Source organism: Phyllobates terribilis, unplaced genomic scaffold (assembly GCF_046119375.1).
Source record: "Phyllobates terribilis strain yellow unplaced genomic scaffold, ASM4611937v1 Scaffold_2__4_contigs__length_985480577, whole genome shotgun sequence".
NCBI lineage: Eukaryota > Metazoa > Chordata > Amphibia > Anura > Dendrobatidae > Phyllobates > Phyllobates terribilis.
The window spans coordinates 97,475,933-97,495,162 of record NW_027362762.1 but is presented as its reverse complement, the minus strand read 5'-3'; the positions used below and the strand labels follow the sequence as shown (position 1 = coordinate 97,495,162).

General features: G+C 45.6%; 1 long non-coding RNA gene across 1 annotated transcript in view; it reads left to right on the top strand.

The window, feature by feature from the left end:
• LOC141249777 (uncharacterized) overlaps nt 1-18,201 on the top strand; it is a 116,742-nt gene extending 98,541 nt beyond the window's left edge. The window contains exons 2-3 of the long non-coding RNA XR_012312318.1: nt 17,489-17,590; nt 18,072-18,201. This is a non-coding gene — a long non-coding RNA (uncharacterized lncRNA). The remainder of the gene's footprint in view (nt 1-17,488; nt 17,591-18,071) is intronic.
• The last annotated feature ends 1,029 nt before the right edge of the window (nt 18,202-19,230 follow it).

The window sequence follows — 19,230 nt, the reverse complement described above, 5'->3', positions numbered from 1 at the left end:
AAATCCACTGTGTTATTTCGGGAGGTGTATTCACATGCACCGCTTCACACCCACACATGGGTATACGCTTCCTCATTTTGACTGTTTTATGCTCTTCTCCTTATCCTCAGCCCCCACCACCACTATACCACCAGGGTGACCGTGGTCCGTGTTGCCATTATTGAAAGTTCCTCCATCCTGTTTTTTGTCAGCTTTTGCTTGGAAGGCATAAGCAAAGACTGTGGGAGACCCACTCCCCAATAATGGGAATAATATTTTTAAGATGCTGTACTGTATGGCACTTCCAAGGGGCATTAAAAGCGTCTTGTTATACCACTCTGACCTCCACGTCTCTTCTGAGGGGCATTAAAAGCGTCTTGTTAAGCTACTGGGACCTCCGTCATTCTTTCAAAGGGCATTAAAAGCGTCTTGTTAAGCTACTGGGACCTCCATCATTCTTTCAATGGGCATTAAAATCATCTTGTTATACCACTCTGACCTCCACGTCTCTTCTGAGGGGCATTAAAAGCGTCTTGCTATACCACTCTGACCTCCACGTCTCTTTTGAGGGGCATTAAAAGCGTCTTGTTAAGCTACTGGGACCTCAATCATTCTTTCAAGGGGCATTAAAACCATCTTGTTATACCACTCTGACCTCCACGTCTCTTCTGAGGGGCATTAAAAGCGTCTTGTTATACCACTCTGACCTCCACGTCTCTTCTGAGGGGCATTAAAAAGCATCTTGTTATACCACTCTGACCTCCACGTCTCTTCTGAGGGGCATTAAAAGCGTCTTGTTATACCACTCTGACCTCCACGTCTCTTCTGAGGGGCATTAAAAGCGTCTTGTTATACCACTCTGACCTCCACGTCTCTTCTGAGGGGCATTAAAAGCGTCTTGTTATACCACTCTGACCTCCACGTCTCTTCTGAGGGGCATCAAAAGCGTCTTGTTAAGCTACTGGGACCTCCATCATTCTTTCAAGGGGCGTTAAAAGCATCTTGTTAAGCTACTGGTACCTCCATCATTCTTTCAAGGGGCATTAAAAGCGTCTTGTTAAGCTACTGGGACCTCCATCATTCTTTCAAGGGGCATTAAAAGCGTCTTGTTATACCACTCTGACCTCCACGACTCTTCTGAGGGGCATTAAAAGCGTCTTGTTATACCACTCTGACCTCCATGTCTCTTCTGAGGTGCATTAAAAGCATCTTGTTATACCACTCTGACCTCCACGTCTCTTCTGAGGGGCATTAAAAGTGTCTTGCTATACCACTCTGACCTCCACGTCTCTTCTGAGGGGCATTAAAAGCGTCTTGTTATACCACTCTGACCTCCACGTCTCTTCTGAGGGGCATTAAAAGCGTCTTGTTAAGCTACTGGGACCTCCACCACTTTTCTGAGGGGCATTAAAAGCGTCTTGTTATACCACTCTGACCTCCACGTCTCTTCTGAAGAGCATTAAAAGCATCTTGTTATACCACTCTGACCTCCACGTCTCTTCTGAGGGGCATTAAAAGCATCTTGTTATACCACTCTGACCTCCACATCTCTTCAGAGGGGCATTAAAAGCGTCTTGTTATACCACTCTGACCTCCATGTCTCTTCTGAGGGGCATTAAAAGCGTCTTGTTATACCACTCTGACCTCCACGTCTCTTCTGAGGGGCATTAAAAGCGTCTTGTTATACCACTCTGACCTCCACGTCTTTTCTGATGGGCATTAAAAGCATCTTGTTAAGCTACTGGGACCTCCACGACTCTTAGAACGGGCATTGCATTTCCTCATAATTTTTGGAAGCTTTTGCTTGGAAGGCATAAGCAAATACTATGGGAGACCCACTCCCCAATAATGGGACTTATGTTTGTAATATGCTGTACTGCATGGCTCTTGTAAGAGGCATTGCAAGTTGCTCCGTCCTTATTTTTGGAAGCTTTTGCTTGGAAGGCATAAGCAAATACTATGGGAGACCCACTCCCCAATAATGGGACTTATGTTTGTAATATGCTGTACTGCATGGCTCTTGTAAGGGGCATTGCAAGTTGCTCCGTCCTAATTTTTGGAAGCTTTTGCTTGGAAGGCATAAGCAAATAATATGGGAGACCCACTCCCCAATAATGGGACTTATGTTTGTAATATGCTGTACTGCATGGCTCTTGTAAGAGGCATTGCAAGTTGCTCCGTCCTAATTTTTGGAAGCTTTTGCTTGGAAGGCATAAGCAAATACTATGGGAGACCCACTCCCCAATAATGGGACTTATGTTTGTAATATGCTGTACTGCATGGCTCTTGTAAGAGGCATTGCAAGTTGCTCCATCCTTATTTTTGGAAGCTTTTGCTTGGAAGGCATAAGCAAATACTATGGGAAACCCACTACCCAATAATGGGAATAATGTTTTTAAGATGCTGTACTGTATGGCTCTTGTAAGGAGCATTAAAACCGTCTTGTTAAGCTACTGTGACCTCCACGTCTCTTCAAAGGGGCATTAAAAGCGTCTTCTTAAGCCACTCTGAACTCCACAGCTCTTCCAAGGGGCATTGAAATGTTGTTTTTAATTACCTCTAATCTACACGACTCTTCCAACGGGCATTGCATTTCCTCCTAATTTTAGTCAGCTTTTGCTTTTGAATGCAAAGGTGAAAACTAAGGGAGACACACTCCCCAATAATGGGTAGAAGGTTTTTAGGATGCTGTAATCCACGTCTGTTTCAAGGGGCATTGCAGTTCCACACAATTTTTGGAAAGCCTTCCATTCACTGCTTAGGCCAACAGGCACAGGAGACCCAGTTGCTATAAATGGAAAAAAGGTTTAGTTAAGGCCCTCTGACCTCCATGTCATTTCCAAGGGGCATTGGAGTGCCTCAAAATTTTTGGTAGGCATTGCACTCACTGTATGCCCTATAACTGTGTAGCCGAACCGCTCCCTTTGGTACAGAAACATATCCTACAAGACATGTGTGGTTGACTGGCCCGATATTGATTTGAATGGTCCCTGTTCCTCCAGCTCTTTCTCCTTTGCCACTACCTCATCCATCATTTATCACCAGAAGCTTTGTTTTAACGGGAGTCATAGAACTTGGATAGTAGCAGGAAAACATCCAGCAATCCTCGGAGGAGGTAGGATATGCGCCAAAATGCTGATCACCTCAGGCCTAGCCGCTACTACATAAATGCGCTTGCATTCCTTGAAAACAAAGCAGATGCTAACTTCTATCATCCTCATCATGCTCCTCACCTTGGCACTCTCAACTCCCCTGATGGAGAAGCCAGGGCCCACTGGAGGAGTCGGGTTCTCTGGTGGGCTCGTCCAATGCTGCCCTAAAGCAGGCCAGTTTAAGAAAAGTGTGTGGGGATGTTCCGCAGAGAAATCGGGGCGGCTGGGGACCGTTTATGGACACCCGGCCGCCCCCTGGTGGCTGGGGACCGTGTGTGGACACCCGGCCGCGGGGCGGCTGGGGACTGAGTGTGGACACCCGGCCGCCCCCTGGCGGCTGGGGACTGAGTATGGATAAAAGGGCCGCCGACGCAGCCATGACATGGTGGCCGGCGTCTGCCTCCACATGCCTAAAAGGCCTAATTTCAAGTGCAAGCAAGCTAGCAGTATGGTATTGCAGCCTGGGGGTGGGTGGGTGGCAGGTTGTACACTTACGCTTGCTTTCCAAGAAAACAAAGCAGATGCTAACTTCTATCATCATCATGCTCCTCACCTTGGCACAAACAACTCCCCTGATGGAGAAGCCGGGGCCCACCGGAGGAGTCGGGTTCTCTGGTGGGCTCGTCCAATGCAGCCCTAAAGCAGGCCAGTCTAAGAAAAGTCTGTGTGGATGTTCTGTGGAGAAATCGGGGTGGCTGGGGACCGTTTATGGACAACCGGCCATGGGGCGGCTGGGGACCGTGTGTGGACACCCGGCCGCGGGGCGACTGGGGACCGAGCGCGGACACCCGGCCGCTGGGCGGCTGGGGACTGAGTATGGATACCTCGCTGCCGAAGCAGCCATGAGGTAGTGGCCAGCTTCGGCCTCCTCAAAACTAAAAGGCCCCATTTCAAGTGCAAGCTAGCAGTATGGTATTGCAGCCTGGGGGTGGGTAGTTGGCTGCATATTTGCGCTTGCATTGCAAGGAATGGGGGAAGTACAATTGAACACTGCCCTGGGACAAGGACTTGCACGGGGATAGTTGCAAGTCTGCATCTTCTGATGCGGCAAGGATCACTTCTGATGGGCACACTTTTAGGCAGTGACCTGGGAGTCAGAGATGCTTCCAGGAGTCTTCCCCATGCTGTTCCCATGTCTTTTCAACACTGTATGCATGTGTCACACAGCACATGGCCAGATAAGGTTGTAAAATGTTAAAATGACATTTCCCGGTGAATGCATTTGTCACAGTTGAAAGCAATACAAAAGTGCAAAAACGCATAAAAAATGCTACTTGTAAACATAGCCCAAGGTGTGGAGGAGTATTTTTGTTTTTGGTTATTTATTTTACCTTATACACAAGTCTTTACCCTGGAAAAGAAATTCCTTCACATATTTCACAGGAAAAAAGTTTCACTTTCGTTTTTGAACGTTTTATTATGAACCTGTAAAAGTGGCTTAATACCTCTGAACACATTGTTGACAGCAGTGACCTGGGGGTCAGAAATGCTTCCTGGGGCAATCCCCATGCTGTCCCCATGTCATTTGAGCACTGTCACTATCGTTTTGGGTACTTTTTAGGCTTTCTACAGACTGCCGGGGATGCCGTCGCAAAAATGCTCGAGTCTCCCATAGACTAACATTGGGCTCGTTGCTCGGGTCGAGCACCCGAGTATCACGGCGAGCTTGGCCCGAGCTTCGAGCACCCGAGCATTTTAGTGCTCGCTCAACACTACTTATGTGTTATTCCTCAGGGACACAAACAGGACAGCTTATTCTGAAAAGATAACTGAAATGACAGGTGCACTTTAAATCAGATCCAGAATGTGACTGTATATATTAGACCTGGCAAAGAGCCATCTGGATCTCTCCATTGAACTAATATGATACAGAGACTTGGTTCTCTAGGAGAGCACAGACTTACAAGTATGTAGTGATAAATGATTACGGCCTCACTACAAGCACTTTTCTACCTGTCATTGTTCTAACGCTTTACAACATGAATCACGATCTGCCTTCTGCAATTAATGTGTCGCAAGCAGGGAACATTGATATATTTTACTTTTATGGCCTATTAGGAAGCATCCATTCACATTAGCGAACATCACTGCATATTTTCTCAAAGTCATTTTCTGAATTAGATAGTCATCATATTGGTAATAACATATTAGAATAAGACAAAAAATAACTTGTTATCATGTAATTTCTTCCTCTACGAGAACTAAAGGGAAACTAAAAGGGGCTCTCCACTATTGACCATCCCTGTATATTAGAAGGGTCTCCTTACAATAATTTGATCTCAAGGCAGCTCAATGCTAAGATCTGCAGAGGCTTTAAAGGTGTTTTCTAGTGATGAGCGAGCGTGCTCGTTTAACCCTTTCGCCGAGCACGCCCGGGTGCTTTCTGAGTATCTTCAGCGTGCTCGTATAGTAAGTGACGCGCCCCCAGGGCCGTGGGGTACTCGGCAGCCGGGCCTCTGGATGCCGGTGGGGGATATCACGGTGGCTGGCCCGGTCCGTGGCCCAGGGCGGTCACCAAAAAGGGGATTATTTATAGGGGATTTGTAAAGTGTTCGTGACGCCACCTGTGGAATGCGGCTAAAGGGAGCCGCCGCTGCGGAGCAGTCCTCTGAGGCAGATGTTAGGGCAGCTTATGATGGAACGGCTCCCCACAGGTGGAGCGGGCCTCAGGGCAGCGTGGGGTAATGGATGGTGGTGTGGGGGAGAGACGGCCAGAACGGTTCAGGAAGAAATGACAGACACTCACACGGGGGTTCGCTTCGGTACCTTTACTGGTGTTGATTCAGGTATGGTCCAGGGTACTCGGTAGGCAGGGTGCACTTCTGGACTCTCCCCAGTGAGCGGGTGTAGGGCCTCCTGATCCGTTTCTTCCACTTGCTAAGCTTCTGACCTGCCTGGAGCTAGGCCTGGCTTAATTACTGTCTCCCTCTCTTGCACCTGCTGACCTGGTGGTAGGGCTTTCTCTTGGAGATCACTCTCCCTGGACGCTGGGGCCTCCATGACTCCTAGCACTGGTACTGTAGTCAGCGTTGGTCGACCTGGGACTTGTAGTCCTCCAGGTGTCCAGTGGTCCCTACTAGGTATAAAGGGACCCGGTAGGCACGGACCCGGTGTCCGGTGTATGTTTCGGGGTGAGCCTGGTACGCTCCTCTGCCCCCTTCTACTCCTCTCTCCTCTCTCCTCTGCCTTCGGCCACACTCAGGGCCCTCACTAGGCTTCCACTCATGCTGTAGGCCTTGGCACGCCTAAGCACAGCAGCCAGCGTGCTGCCTCTTCACTGGTCTAAGTGCCAGCACACTCTCTACTCACAGACTGAACTGCACTGCCTGGCTCCACCCTCCCTATATATGTCCCTAACGGGCTCCCTCTGGTGGTCTGAGGTGGTAGGGTGGAGGTGTGTGAATGTGTGAGGGCCTCTTGTGGAGAAGTCCATCCATGCACCCTTCTGGGTTCTGTGGCACCTGTGTGGAGCAGGGCGCCTCATAAGTTCAAGTCTCTTTGTCTGCATGATTTATGGCTGTTAGTCAGCCAATGTTATGAAATTCTGTGAAGCAACTGCAGGTTCAAGGTGCTCACCACACCTCTGTATAAATTCCTTAAGGGGTGTAGTTTCCAAAATGAGGTCATTTATGGAAGGTTTCCACTGTTTAGGCACATCAGGGGTTCTGCAAATACGACATGGCGTCAGCTGTGTATTCCAGCTATAATGAGGCAGATGGAGACACTGTGGACGCCGTCTGGCCTATGATCCGGCAGTGTCAGTCTTTTTAAGTGTGCATAAAAGCGTCGTCTGCCTCAGTTTTGTGCACCTATGAAAAGAAGGACACCACTGAACAGTGGCCAGACGGAGTCCAGAGTAACTCTGCTACCTCATTATAGTGAATGGATTCCTTAGGGTTTTCATTTGAATCATGTAATTTGGAGATTAAGATGGAAATCCTGATGTAAGTGCTCAGCGTAGAGCACAGGATAAATGTGATCCAAAATGTTATGTAAAATGTTCCCAATAAAAGCTTCAACTCAATCCACAAAAAAAGCAGTGAAGAAGGAATAATTACATTTTTACAACTAAAATGTTGTTTTTAATTTTTATAAGGCTAATAGGAAAAAATTGACAATTGACTTCACAGTTCGTTATGCAATTTCTTTTGAGTGAACTAATACCCTACATGTAATCGGGAACTACTTTTCAGGCACAGTGGAAATTTCAGAAAGGAAGGAGCGCCCTATTAAAGTACAGATTTTACTGTCACGGTTTCCTGATGCCATGACCCACTGGACAGATCAGCAGAACTTTCCCATAATTGCCCCATTTTACAAACTACACTTCTCTATGAATTAATCTAAGGGTGCAGTGATGATATTGACACCACAGGTATGTTACAGAATTTTATACCATAGAGCGGAGCAGAGCGGAACCGCCGATGCGGTAAACAAGCGGAGCAGAGCGGAACCGCCAGTGCGGTAAACAAGCGGAGCAGAGCGGAACCGCCAGTGCAGTAAACAAGCGGAGCAGAGTGGAACCGCCGGAGCTGTGAACAAGCAGAGCAGAGCAGAACCGCAGGTGCGGTAAACATGCAGAGAGTAACCGCAGGTGCGGTAAACAAGCAGAGCAGAGCTGAACCGCAGGTGCGGTAAACAAGCAGAGCAGAGCTGAACCGCCGGAGCGGTAAACAAGCAGAGCAGAGCGGAACCGCCGGAGCGGTAAACAAGCAGAGCAGAACGGAACCGCAGGTGCGGTAAACAAGCAGAGCAGAGCGGAACTGCAGGTGCGGTAAACAAGCAGAGCAGAGCGGAACCGCCAGAGCGGTGAACAAGCAGAGCAGAGCGGAACCGCAGGTGCGGTAAACAAGCGGAGCAGAGCGGAACCGCCGGAGCGGTGAGCAAGCAGAGCAGAACAGAGCAGAAGGTGAAGGCAGACAGGACAGTGCTCTGTTCACATGGAACAGACTGGAAGATACAGGAAGACTGCTAGAACACAGGAGGTAAATATGGAGACAGGGAAGCAGAACGAGCAGAACCAGATGCACACAAGGTACTTACAATGAAGTAGCGAGTGGACACAGACCTCACAAACAGAGTACAGAGACAACGAGTTGGAGTTAGGTGCAGGTTCAGACACTGCAGGAAAAGGGAAGGTACAAACATGGAAACAAACAAGAAACGGGCTAGAACACTGTTCAGACAGGAACTGAAACAGAAACAAGATACAGAAACGAGCCTGGGAACTCAGCCCCCAGGGTGGCGGAAACAGACAGGTAACAGGCCTGGGTATACAGCCCCCAGGGTGGCAGAACAGACAGGTAACAGGCCTGGGTATACAGCCCCCAGGGTGGCGGAACAGACTAGATACAGGACAGGACCTGGCAATTCAGTTGCAAAGGACAAACTGAGAGAAAGTGTTGCTCAGGCACCTCCTACTGGGTGGAGGGGGTTCAAGTATCCAGTGACTCACAGCAATAGGCTGGGGATGTATTAGGACTCTGCACACACTAGCTATAAGAAACAAGCAGAAAGCCACGCCGACGCCGATGCCTAAGCAATCAGACAAGAGATATGGACAGAGCAAGTACTGGAGCAAAGAGTGCAGCATGGACTGACAGGTAAGATGGCGGTCTTGCATGGTGGGAGGTGGTGCACCATGCAAGCATGCCGCCAGGGATATTACAGACGCTTTGACATTTATTTATCCATCCGTGAAAAACACTGATGACTGATGGTAAAAATGGACCTAACACTGATGACACAACGATCCAAAACACTGATGACAGAGGTAACATTTTTTCACGTGCGTGTTTAAACACAGACATGTGAACGAGGTGTGATATATACAGGGTTGGACTGGCCCACTGGAGAACCGGAGAATCCTCCGGTGGGCCTTGGCTTCTCCTTCAGGAGAGTTCATTGTGCAAACCTTGCAGTTGTTATGGGGCTTTTGAGTGGGGGAGAAAGGTGGGCCCTCAGAATCAAATCCTCTGTTGGGCCAAATGTTCTTCAGTCTGACACTGGATATGTACTTATGCTAAATCCTCCAAAACAAAGTCATCCTCACTGCTATGGCAAACAGGGGCTTTTTAATCAAGGGTTCACCCTCTACTGAATAACTCCTCAGTCTATTTCCATTCCAATCCACTTTCTTTCCAGTTAAACCTTAATGTCACGCAAAGTACTATTCAGCCAACGTCCTATTGCTCGAGGTCCATTAATAAAAGTTAAAGGAACCGAATGTCTTCTAGATAGTAGAGCGGATTCTACAAGCCTTAGGATAAATCCTATTGACTTAGGATGTATTTCGTAGATCATTTTTCCTCTAGTTCTCCTTGAACCTCACATCACCCACTGTTAAGTATAAAATTAGACTGTAGACCTTTATGACAGGAATTCGATACGCCCGTATTTCTCTGCCTCGTACACAGAAGTAGAAAATCAATAAATGTTAATATAACTCATAAAATTCCATCCTCTTTCATCATGAATCATATCCAGATTCCGTATGTCCCTCACGCGAAAGGGATTAATAGGTTACATCAGTCACATCGTCAATATCTGTGCTGGAGAGTCGGGATTGGGAGATTTGTATCGGACGGTCATGTCAATTCTGTCGATAACGACAGTCTTATAACAAAGCCGTGATTAGATGAAAGCTGAAGGCTGTCACAAAAATAAAGCGATAGATTAAAATATCATTAAACAGTGCAAAATGGCAGTGAGTGATAGTACAGCAGTGACTGGACAAGGCGAGCCCGGGATCCAAGTCCATGAAGGAAAGTGATTAAACTACTGAATGGGTTGTGCTTGGACACAATCCAGAATTAAGTCCTGGTGTAGCACTTTCTTTCTACAGTTGTGCAAACAAATGACTGCTTTTATCCAAAAACAGCGCCACTCCTGCTCCTGGGTCATGGGTGGTACTGCAACTCAGCTTCATTAAACTGAATTGGTCTCAGCTATAATAACACACAACCATTCAACAAGTGTAGCCAAGTTTTTGGAAGTTTTTTTATTTTTTAACCCTGAACAACCCCTCAAAGGCTCATGCACACCTCACTGATTTTCGCGAACGAGAAAATCAATCTGAGTTTCACCACTGTTTTTTATCAGCATTTCATCAGTTTTCCTCTGATGAGAAAAACAAAAAACAAAACAGTATCTCAAGTTCTCAACCTTCTCCTATCTATCAGTCCATGTTGGCATCTGAATAGACTTTCATGGCCAAGTTTGATCCAACATTCAGATCAATATCGGACACGTCTCCTCGATTTTGCAAGGACTACTCAGTCCACAAAAAATCATGGACACGAGAACAGCTCCATAGACTGTCAAAGGTGCGAGTGCTATCAGTAAAAAAAAACATATAGCACTTGTACGCAAAAACTGACTTCTGAACAAGCCCTTAGGTTCAAACCTTGAGTTTTTGGTGCAGATTTTACACAGTGATTTCTATGCAGAAATCAGCATTTCTAAAATCTGTGCATATTTTCTGCACTTATTCTGACATATGTATGTGCCTTTTCCTTCTAGAAACGCACAAAAAAAAAATGCAACAAAACAATGCCGTCCACTGGTTTAATTAACCAGTGGATTTAGGGTCACCATTAAAATGAATGGGTAAAATGAGCACCAAAAAAATATCTGAAAAATAACTTAACATGAAACAGTTTAATAGACTCTTGTTACTAATTTTTATTCTAAATCCATTTTGTTGTTTTTATGTTCAGTGTTTTGTGGTGTTTTTCCCGTTTCAAGTTTTAAAAAACTTATTGGAAAAAATAAATAAAGTGCATGTCTTTCCTTTGAAGCGGCTCCTGATTAAATCCCTTCCAAAATAGAGACTATCCAATCAAAGGCTACAATAAAAGCTTTAGAAAAAACTTCAAAATTCATCAAAAAACTCCGTAAAGAATGAACATTTCCTGAAGTAGTTTCAACTTGAAAAAAAAAATTTGGTTTTGATCTTCTCAAAAAACTTTGTCTTGCCATAGCCTGACATTGAATAAAGAGCACAGTTTGCAGGCTGGACAGTATCCTGACGATTTTATTAGCGTAGCCGGATTTTCCTATATCTCTACTTGTCCTATGTAAAGTTGTATGGGAGACACTTCAAAGTGGATTTATCCATTCAACTGTCATGTCTGTGTTAGTTTATATTCCTCATTAAATAACAGAGATTCAGCTTCTTTTTTTTTTTTTTTATTAAAACCTTACATTGTTCCGTTCCTCTGGCATTCCTCCTGAAAATGTATAAATAAATTGACAACAGGGTGCAACCATTTCAGTTTTTGAATGTTAAAATATGATATCATGGTAACGAATGAATGATAAAATATAGAAGATTTACGACCAAAAAGTATTTTATTTAAAATAACTTAAAACATATTATTATTATTTTTACTATTATTATTATTATTATTATTATTATTATTATTATTATTAACAAGCCCTCATATTGGAACTTTTTTTTAATTTAAATGCATGTAGTTTTGGTTAAAAAATTGCCATGGGAGTTCATTAAAAATTTTGGACCATTTGAGTTTTACAGCTTTGATATAACACAGTACAAATCAGGCAGCAGAGTGAGTTAAAGGGTTATTATACCCCCAAAAAAGTTATCCCTTATCCGTAAACTAGGAGATAACTTACATATCAATGATGATCTGATGGCTAGATCCCCAGTGATCCTGAGATTGGGGTTCTGGAACCCTGAGAACAAGGCATTACTTTCCCATCTTGTATGGAGCGGTGGTACTCATGTGTGACTTCTGCTCCATGTCTATGGGACTGCTGCTGAAAGCTGTATAAAATGGAGCGGAAGCCATACATATGCAACACCGCTTCATTCAAGATGGAGATGCACAGCACCGTTCTCCAGGTTCCAACGCCCCAATCTTGAGATGTAGTCAGACCCAGTGTGATTAGCAAGTTCTCAGATGGATAGGGTTTCTCAAAATTCTTCTAATCTGATTTATGACCTGATCAATGATCAACTTAGAAGAGGTTTGGTTATATTTACCAATATACGAAAGGGGAAAATTGGGTTATTGAAGCCCTCCTTGTGGTACTGCCATTAAATGCCCAGGAAAACCCACTTTTGAACTAGGTTTGTCTACGTTCAAACCATTTTTCAAAACGGGACTGTTGGCAATTATGCCTGACAAGCCGGTTATATTGGGCTCTGTAACTGGGCTTGCAACTGGGCCTAATCTGTAACATTTTATTTAATGGGGTTATCCGGCCTTGGAGTACAAGTCTGCAGTCACTCTATGTGCACTGCGCGCTGCCTGTAAGGATTCTCTTTGGTGACGGTGGATGTGCGACCGCAAGTATGTGATTTGCATACATGCTGTCATGTAACTACTAGACGTGTGAAGCCTCATATGGAGGGGCATTTGCATTGAACAAGACTGGACAGCTCTAGTCGGAATGTGGCTAGAAGTATGCTCCTTACACTCCACTGAAACTGCCCTAAAGTCTCTAATGATCTACTAACAGCCAAATCCAAAGGTCACTGCTCCCTGCTGATTCTCCTGGATCTCTCTGCAGCATTTGACACTGTGGATCACCAGCTCCTCCTCACTATGCTCCGCTCTATAGGTCTCAAGGAAACTGTTCTCTCCTGGTTCTCCTACCTCTCTGACCGCTCCTTCACTGTATCTTTTGCCGACTCCTCTTCCCCTCCTCATCCCCTTACTATCGGGGTTCCGCAGGGCTCAGTCCTAGGCCCCCACCTCTTCTCTCTATACACTGCCCCTATTGGACAAACAATCAGTAGATTTGGGTTCCAGTATCATCTCTATGCTGACGACACCCTATTATACACTTCTTCCCCTGACATCACCCCTACCCTAATCCAAAATACCAAGGATTGTTTGTCTGCTGTCTCTAACATCATGTCCTCCCTCTATCTTAAACTGAATCTCTCCAAAACTGAACTTCTTGTGTTTCCCCCCTCTACTAACCTAACTCTACCTAATATCGAAATTACCTTGGAAGGGTCAACCATAACTCCCAAGCAGCACACCCGCTGCCTTGGGGTCATATTCGACACTAACCTTTCCTTTACTCCCTATATACGATCACTCACTCGCTCTTGTCACCTGCGCCTTAAAAACATCTCCAGAATCCGATCTTTTCTCACTTTTGAAACTGCTAAAACTCTTACTGTCGCTCTTATTCACTCTCGTCTGGACTACTGCAACTCTCTTCTGATCGGTCTCCCTCTTACCAAAATTTCCCCTCTCCAATCTGTCCTGAATGCGGCAGCCAGGGTCGTATTTCTGTCCAGCCGCTTCACCGATGCCTCCACCTTGTGCCAGTCATTACACTGGTTACCCATTCGCTACAGAGTCCAATATAAACTCATTGCTCTCACCCACAAAGCTCTCCACAGTACTGCACCACTTCATATCTCCTCTCTCATCTCAGTCTATCGTCCTACATGTGCCCTCCGTTCCACAAAAGACCTAAGACTAACATCCCCCATAATCCGAACCTCGCATATCCGTCTCCAAGACTTCTCTCGTGCTGCGCCAGTTCTCTGGAATGCTCTACCCCAGACGATCCGATTGATGCCTAGCCCCGATGTCTTCAAGCGCGCTTTATAAACCCATCTCTTTAAACAAGCCTACCACCTCAAATACCCAGTAAACTAACTTTCCCCTGTTCCCTCCTAAATACTATTCAGAATCTGCTCCCTACTGTTCATCTGTCTCTACACCCTCCATGCAAACGATAACTGCACTCGGTAATTGAGTATTGCACTTGAACATACAGGCTGATGAGCGGATCATACAGCTTTATATGATAATCCCGACTTATTATAATTGCCAGACCTGAAATAACAAGCACTTTCCACCTATTGTGTCCCCCCATTTCCTTGTAGAATGTAAGCTTGCGAGCAGGGACCTCACTCCTGATGTAACTGTTTAAACTGTCTCACCTTGTATTGAATTTATTGTTTGTACATGTCCCCGCTTAATTGTAAAGTGCTGCGGAATATGAAGGCGCTATATAAATAAAAATGATTAAATTACCTACTTGCGGTCACATGACCACCTGCTCCTGGCCCTGGCACCATAGAATACTCGCAGTGCGCGCACTGTGGGGATTCACCTGTCTGTAGTCCCATAGGGTGACTGCAGACCTAAGACTGGACAACCCCTTTAGGAGCTTAGATAAAAATATATCTATTCATTTTTTTCATGAAATCCTGGCTATACTTTATCTTATCATCCATTGGGTTTGTGTTGTACCAATTCTGCACTTCTCTAATATTGAAAATTAATATTGAATATATTGAAAAAAATATGAAAAACTTCAGATAAAGAAAACTCCTTCAAAGAAAGAGTAATTTTTTTATTCCTCATAGTCTATCAAAATTCAGCTTTGACCTTCTACACCACACATGTCAAACTCCAGCCCATGGGCCAAATCTGGCCCGCAGGGTGATTTTATTTAGCCATCGACACCAGAGCCACCATCCCTATTTGAGGCCATTATACTGTATGTAGGACTATGTGAGGCCATTATTCTGTATGGAGGACTATGTGGGGCCCATTATACTGTATGGAGGACTATGTGGGACCATTATTCTGTATGGAGGACTATGTGGGGCCATTATACTGTATGGAGGACTATGTGGGGCCCATTATACTGTATGAAGGACTATGTGGGGTCCACTATACTGTATGGAGGACTATGTGGGGCCATTATTCTGTATGGAAGACTATGTGGGTCCCATTATACTGTATGGAGAGCTATGTGGGGCCCATTATACTGTATGAAGGACTATGTGAGACGCATTATTCTATATGGAGGATTATGTGGGGCCCATTATTCTGTATGGAGGACTATGTGGGGCCCATTATACTGTATGGAGGACTATATGGGACTCATTATTCTGTATGGAGGACTATGTGGGGCCCATTATACTGTATGGAGGACTATATGGGACTCATTATTCTGTATGGAGGACTACGTGGGGCCCATTATTATGTATGGAGGGCTATGTGGGGCCCATTATTCTGTATGGAGGACTATGTGGGGCCCATTATACTATATACTGGTTGGCCTGTGACTTAGCCCATGTTTTTCATTTTGGCCCTCTGTGTCTTTGAGTTTGACATCCCTGCTCTAGACTGTTCTTGAAATGAACCATGACCTCTGATTGGGTGCTATTGGCACCTTTTTCTCAGTATGAGGCTTCTGCACAGGAATCACTGGGAGGGTTCAATATCTGCACACAACAGCCAGTTTATAAACAGGGCTCTGTATTAAAAAAGAATGATTATTGAATAAACCTGATTATTTAAAGATATAAAGACATGAAAAGAATTCCCAGTGCTAAATAGCTCTATATCTTGGTTATGCAGCATTAATCACCAATTTAACCTGCAGCCAGGGGCGGGATGAGGGGTAGGAAGGATAGGCACCTTCCTAGGGCGCCGCCTCCTGCCTACCTAAAGGGGGTGCATTTCAGAGAAAAAAAGCCCTGACATTGCTGAATGAATGCAGCCACCCGTCACCTTCCTCTGGCCGCAGAGGAGCGTTGGCACACAGGGGAGCAGTGTCTGTCATTGACACCGCTCACCTCTCACATCCTGCGCCCCAGCCATCGCTCCTTCTCCGAATTCAATTTTATTCACGACTGTAATATGTGAATACAATTGATGTCGGCGCTGCCCGACACAGGAGCAGAGGAGCTGTAATCAGCTCCCTGCTCTTCCAGGGACTCAAGCGCACGCAGAGGATGTCGGACATCATTATGTAGTGATGTCATTGCATCCAGTGCCCACTGCTGCACCAGATGGAAGAAGAGACAGAGCTGCGCTGGACAGAGAGTCTGGATTAGGTGAGTATAAGCTTTTTTTTAATTTTTATTCTATTATTTTCCTTATGAATGGAGCCTATTATACCTAGGGTCTGTGGGGACATTCCAAGAGGGGCGGGCTATGGGGACATAAGGAGCTGGCTATGGGGACATTCCAAGAGGAACTGGCTATGGGGACATTACAAGAGAGGCTTGCTATGGGGACATAAGGAGCTGGCTATGGGGACATTCCAAGAGGGGCTGGCTATGGGGACATAAGGGGCTGACAATGGGGACAAAAGAGGGGTTATGGGGACATCAGAAGAGGGGCTGGCTATGGGAACATAAGGCGCTGGCTATGGGGAGATAAGGAGCTGCGTATGGAGACATTGCAAGAGGGGCTGGCTATGGGGACATAAGGGGCTGGCTATGGTGACATCACAAGAGGGGCTGGCTATGAGGACATTACATGAGGGGCTGGCTGTGGGGACATTACAAGAGGGGACTAGCTATGGGGACATTACATGAGGGGCTGTGGGGGCATAACAATAGGGTGACCGTACAGTTTTGGGTGCTCTGAGGGACCTTATATTGGGGGCTGTGGTGATGAAACTGTATGCAGGGCTGTGGAGGACATTATATTGTATATTGGGGGCTGTGGGGGATATCATACTGTGTGGGGTACTGTGGATGACATTATACTGTATCTAAGAGGCTTTTGGGCCATTATACTGGATTGGTGACTGGGGGACCAAAATACTGTATAAGGGGTTATGGGGGCCATCATAGTATAGTATATAATGGAGGCTGTGGTGGACATCATATGCATGGGGGGCTGTGATAGACATCAAAGTGTATATTGGGGGCTGTTGTGGATTTTATTCTGCATATTGGGGGGCTTTGGTGGATATCATACTGTATGGGTGGCTGAGGTTGTAGGGGGCTGCTAGGTGAAGAAGAGGAAGAAGTCGCTGAGGCAACAAAAGGGTTGTTAAGTGTTTTATAATTGTTATATGTTTATGTGATTTATGATAAAGAATTTACTGTGAAATCCCTATGGCCGATTATTGTATGCTGGTTCTCCTATAGGCTTTGCCTAAGGCCATCCCTGGGATGTGCCTGCCATCAGGGGAGGCCTGTGTCAGGTTACCTCAGTCCTGGGTGCAAGACCCGAGTGCACAGAACCGGGGTAGGTTCTGTTCCATATACAGAAAGAGAGAGAGACGAAGTGTGAAGGATGACTGAGCAGATAGGAAAGCAGACGCCATCAGCAGTATCAGAAGTGAAGAAGTGTTTTACTAGTGCAAGTTATCAGAATGGAATAAGGACACATTTGAGACAGAATCTGGATGCCGGCACAGTCCTAGGCTCATGGCCTGTTAGAGGTGCGCAAGGCGAGGCCTCTGTATCCCTAGAGGGGAGATTCTCAGCTGGGTCCCAAAAGAAGTGGAAGATGTTGCTTCTCAGGAAGGCACGAGGGCAAACACTGGAAAGGCACATTACCAAGGGGACTTCACTAACCAAAGAACTTGTCTTGATCTGTATATTGCAGCCGTGTATGGAAGAATTGCACAGCAAAAGTGAGTCTGTTAACCCGGATCTACGATCTCCTGTCTTGCTTGAAGTCGGTGTCTTTTCCATGAACGGTATAACAGTGAGTACAGCAAATTCTCCATTGCAGCACACACTCTGGTCCCTCTACATGGTGACCATCATACTGTGTAGGCAGACAGTGTGAGGAGGGGGTACAGTTTGGAGAGGACAATGTGGCGGGCAAGATGAGGTCATAGTGTGAAAAAGGGGCACAGTATGAAAATGAAGAGGGGGCAATGAAATGGGGGATCAGTATGGACAGAGGTTAGCATTGTGGGGGGGCAGTGTGGAGCTATAGAGAGTGTAAGGGAAAATAGTGAATCTATAGAGAGTATAAGGGAAAACAGTGGAGAGGGGACAGCCATGGCATAGGCCATGGTTCATATGAGCAGATGGTGTGGTGGTTATAGCTGATAATGGCGGGCAGTGGGGCGGTAATACCTCATTGAGCCAGACATATACCATCGGAGGCTTATTTAGGTCATAATATGGACAGATATTTTTATGCAGAGGGCATTTTGATAACACTCTTATTTTTAAAGGCATCATGTCGGGATGTGCTGCAGAAGACCGGAGAAGAAGGAAGTCTGCAGAGAAGAGTTATGAATGTGAAAAGTTACCATGGCATCTGGACAAGATAGAGATGAAAAGAAAGAAGCTACTTAAGCAGAGATGTCGTCACCTATAAGGTACCTGGATGTAAATGTTTACTTGTTGATATTGACTACATCTCACCAGTACTGTGGTTCTTGTATGGTCCACAGTCTCCTAATGACAGATAACAACAACTTCAAGCATCTCCTTACTATTATTAAAGACATACTGGGAGTTGTAGGTTTATGAGATACAAATGTATATGGGCCTGACTTGACATTACAATAGATTTCTGTACTAAGCTTGGTGATGTATTAATATACAGATGGTGATTCTGGTGGCGTGTTCATGTACTGATGATGGTGATGGTGTTGTATTTATTTACTGACAGTGGTTCTTGAGATGTATTCATGTACTGATAGTGGTTCTGGTGATGTATTTATCTAATGATGGTTGTTCTGGTACAGCACCAGAACAACCATCATCTAACTATGAAAACACACTTCCTGTTAATCCTCACTTCTAAAGTACTCCACTTTTTTTTTACTTTTGCTGGTGTTTTTTGGTGAGCCTGGTAACAATTCTAGTGGTCGTCAGAGCTGGTTACCTGACCCATTGGAGGGGAGGGGGGTGCATTAGGGGTCCTGTTAACTTAGTCTCTGACCCATTCCTTTACATGGGGGCTGAGGTTTCATGTGGGTGGGGTACCATTGGCTTCATCTGCTTCATTGGCGGCATCTTACGCTCAGTGAGCTGAATGAGTAAACCTATGTTCACGTCAGGTTTTAGAGTATATGCATCATTATAGTCAATGGCCCCACTCCTCGTATAAGTCTGAATCCCGTTTTGTGGAAGTTTGAACTTAAATAGGTTGTCCAATGCAATAAATAATGCCCCCATCTATTTAAACTTTGGAAATAAGCTTTTTTTTTTAATTACCTTCCATTGTTATAAGTGCCTGTGAGCAACGTTATTGCTGACCGCTCACAGGCATCATGTGACCCCGGCTGCAGCCTCCTCTGACATCCGCTGATATAACGTCAAGTTCCGGATTCATGTAGGCGTGACCCAGGGGGGTGACACGCACCTCCCTGATTGACAGGGCTG